Source organism: Triticum dicoccoides, chromosome 5A (genome assembly GCF_002162155.2).
Source record: "Triticum dicoccoides isolate Atlit2015 ecotype Zavitan chromosome 5A, WEW_v2.0, whole genome shotgun sequence".
In the NCBI taxonomy this organism is placed as follows: domain Eukaryota; kingdom Viridiplantae; phylum Streptophyta; class Magnoliopsida; order Poales; family Poaceae; genus Triticum; species Triticum dicoccoides.
Window position 1 is genome coordinate 6,278,835 of NC_041388.1, and position 4,088 is coordinate 6,282,922.

The following is a 4,088-nucleotide window of genomic DNA, read 5'->3' on the forward strand; positions in this document are numbered from 1 at the left end:
ATGGAGTTCTTCTGTGGAACGGACGTCCTTTAGGTAGGGTGGTCCTGCTTCTTCTTGTGGTGTGTGCTGCTACTTCATCGTCGTCGTCATGTTCGATCTTCAGGTCGTCGTACTTGTCGAAGTCTTGCTCATTGGCCACTCCATCCATTCCGATGATCTTCCTTTTGCCTCTCCTCACGACAACATGACTGGGCTTTGACGGGTCGGTAATGAAGAAGCATTGGTCCACTTGGAAACCAGTACCCATGGCTCATTTTTCGTGGTGACATTTGTGCCCGCGGTCTTGGATTTGGCTTCGGGTATAACCATGGTGGTGAAATACCGGACTTCTTTTAGGACGCTCTTGGCCCATCTGACATGGAACATCGGGACCTTCTCTCCAGCGTAGCTTAGCTCCCAGATCTCCTCGATCCTTCCGTAGTATCTGTCCTTGTCGTTACCGGTGTAGGATTCCATCGTTACCCCGGAGTTCTGATAACCATCGCTCTTCATGTCCTTGTTCTCGGTGTAGAATATGTAGCCGTTGATATCGTATGCCTCATAGGTCATCAGGTTGTGCTCGGCGCCCTGTGACAAGGCGAATATGAGTTGTTCTTCTGCAGAAGAATCCTCATGTAAAGGGTACGATAGAAGCTTCTGCTTGAACTAACGCGTGAAACATGAGTTGTGCTATTTGATTATATCTCCGTCCGTCCTCTGTTGGCCTCGGTCATTGTACGTCTTCTCAATAAAGGTTTTGTGCTCTACCACCCAAGGATCGACCACGTCTATCTGTTGTAGCGCGACTAGGTTTGCTCTCTCAAAGTCGGCGAGTCGACCCTCGAAGTCGACATGCATTTCGCGGCGACCCTCACGGTGACCCCATCCAGCGAGCCTGCCGAGGTGCCTATTAACAGGCAGACCAACGGGGTTTTCGATGCCTAGATAATTCGTGCAGTAGGAGATGCACTCTTCGGTCAGAAAGCGCCTGACTATACTTCCCTCTAGACGTGACATGTTGCGAACGTATCCTTTGATGAAACCATTCATCCTTTCGAACGGCATCCTGCTGTGCAGGAACGTCGGCCCTAGTTGGATGATATCCTCCATGATATGGACCAGCAGATGCACCATAACGTCGAAGAATGCGGGCGGGAAGTACATCTCAAGCTCGCATAGTATCACCACGATCTCTTCCTGTAGCCTTTTGAGTTGCCTCAGGCCAATCGACTTCCGAGAGATGACGTCGAAAAAGTTGCATAGGCCAAATAGCATTTCACAGATGTGCGCGTCCATGATCCCACGGATTGCAACTGGAAGTATCTGCGTCATCAGCACGTGACAGTCGTGAGACTTCATCCCACAGAACTTCTGCTTCGCTGGGTCTAGGTATCTGCTTATTTTCGCCGCGTAACCGTAAGGAAGTTTTACTTCTACGAGGCAGGTGAAAAACTGCTCGATCTCCTCCTAACTTAGAGTGAAGCACGCGGGAGGGTAGTCACTTCCGGTATTCTTGGCCTTTTTGCCTTTGCGACGAGTTTCTGTGTCCTGCTTTGCCTCATCATCATCATCATCATTAGCGTGAAGCTCCTGCCTGATGCCCATACATTTCAAGTCTGCCCTTGCTTTCGGCCCATCTTTGGTCCTCTCTGGCATGTTAGGCAGGGTACCAAGCAGACTCCCGCACACGTTCTTCGTGATATGCATGGCATCAAGGCTGTGAGGCACACGGTGGATCTTCCAGTATGGCAAGTCCCAGAAAACAGACCTCGTTTTCCATACCTTCAGCAGCGGCTCTGGCGCCTTTCGCTTCTTTCCCGGCTCTGGCGCCTTTTGCTTCTTTCCCGGCAGTGGGCAATCTTTCCAATTTTTCAATAGCTCGTCTATTTCCTCGCCGCTCCTCGTACGCGGGCATTTTCAGGGTTCGGTTTCACCATCGAACAGATCCTTGCGTTTCCTCCACGGGTCATCGTCGTGAAGCCACCTTCGATGTCCCATGAACACGGTTTTCAAAGACCTGGGATCTCTATCTAGCTGGTGAAACGTTGTGTCATCCATGCACCTTACACATCCAGAAAATCCGTGGACTACCCGCCCCGCGAGATATCCGTAAACGAGATAGTCGTGCACCGCCGTGAGTAGTGCGGCTCTCATAGGGAAATATTATTTCTCTCTAGCGTCCCACGTATTGGCTGGCGTTTTCCACAGCGTGTCTAGCTCCTCTTTCAGCAGCCCTAGAAACAGATTGATGTCGTTCCCAGGTTGTTTCGGCCCTTCAATTAGCATACTCATGTGAATGTACTTCCTCTTCATGCACAACCAGGGGGGAAGGTTGTACATCCACACAAACACAGGCCAGGTGCTATGTGTGCTTCTCTGGCTGCCAAACGGATTGACTCCATCGGTGCTCGCGCCCAGCACGATGTTCCTTGGATCCTTCTCAAATTCTGGGTATTCGAAGTTCAACGCTTGCCACTGGCTCGCATCCTTAGGGTGACTCAGCATCTTGTCTTTTTTATTTATCTCCGGATCATTTCCGTCATCTTCCTGCTTCTTCTCCTCCCTATCCACGTGCCAACGCAAGAGCTTTGCTACCTTAGGGTCCGTGAAATACTGCTGCAGACGAGGAGTGATCGGAAAGTACCACACCGATTTTCGAGGAGCTTTCTTCCTCTTCTTGTATCGAGTGACGCCGCACACCTGACATATGGTAGACTCCGCATGCTCGTCCCGATAAATGATGCAATTGTTCATGCACACATGGTATTTCACGTGCCGTAAATCCAGAGGACACACGATTTTCTTCGCCTCCTCGAAACTGGTCGGGCACTTGTTCCCCTTGGGAAGACGTTCGTGCCAAAATGACATGTTCTCATTGAAGCATGCTCGGTCATTTTGTGTTTTACCTTCATCTCCAGAGCCATGAGCGTTACTTTCAGGCGGGTATCCTCGGGCCTGCATCCTTCATACAATGGAGTAACCGCGTCTATCTCCATTTGATCCAGCTTGGCTTTCTCTCGGGCGGCAGCTCTTGCGTTATCCGCCTGCTTGAGAAGCAGCTCTTGAATGTGAGGGTCCTGCACCCAGCCTCCATCGTCGTCTGCTCCGGCATCTTCATCTTCATGATCATGCCCTTCGTCTTGATCTTCCTCATCATCATGTACGACATCTTCTACATGATGACTGTGTACAGCATCACCGTCGTGATCATGTCCTGGAGATTCTTCGTCTTCTCGCCCGCCCTCGCCGCGGTGGTACTTGTCTTGTTGCCCTTCCTCATTTATTGCCCGACCCCATGGACGACTTCATTGTCATCTTCATCACCTTGCCACCGATAGCCATCCATGAAACCACACAAGAGCAGGTGGTCCCGCACCTGCCCGGAATCCGGGTCCGCAATAAGGTTCTTCATCTTGCATCTTCGACACGGACATCTTATCTCTGTCTCGTTCTTTTGAAGCATCTCGGCCTTCGCGGAGCTCAAAAACCTATTCACGATGCCTTCGGTCATCGTGCGGACCATGGTCGCCTGCGTGGTAGAGCAAAATGATATTTTAGAACCAAGAAAAAATTTGGCATGACCTTCCCTAAAAATAGGGCCAAAAAGAATGCATAGTGCCAAAATTCTCGCCGAAACGGAAATGAATCAACATTCTGGCAAAATATTGGCAACTATCGCATTTCAAATACCAGTACCTGGAAACACAAACATATATGCAACACCGCAAACACATGCAACACCACAAACATACGTAGATCTAGCTAGGCCACAAAAAGTGCATGTGCACGTTGTTGGAGCGAGCTAGGGAGAAAAAAAGTAGATCTACATCATGAAGATAGCTTTCCCCTTACTTACCTATCAAAAAAGGTAATTTCACCACTTAATTTTGATGAATCTATGGTGGAAATGAGGCGAGGAGGAGGAGGCAGCCGAAAGCTTGGAGAAGGAGGTGGAGGGAATGAAGTGGGGAAAGTGAGTGGGTAGGTGTGGCTGTCCAAAATATCTTGTTGGGGTCCCAGGTTACTAATGGCGCACCACCTGCAAATGCGCCATTAGTTACTAATGGCGCACCTGCAGGTGGTGCGCCATTAGTAGTTTTGCAGAAAAG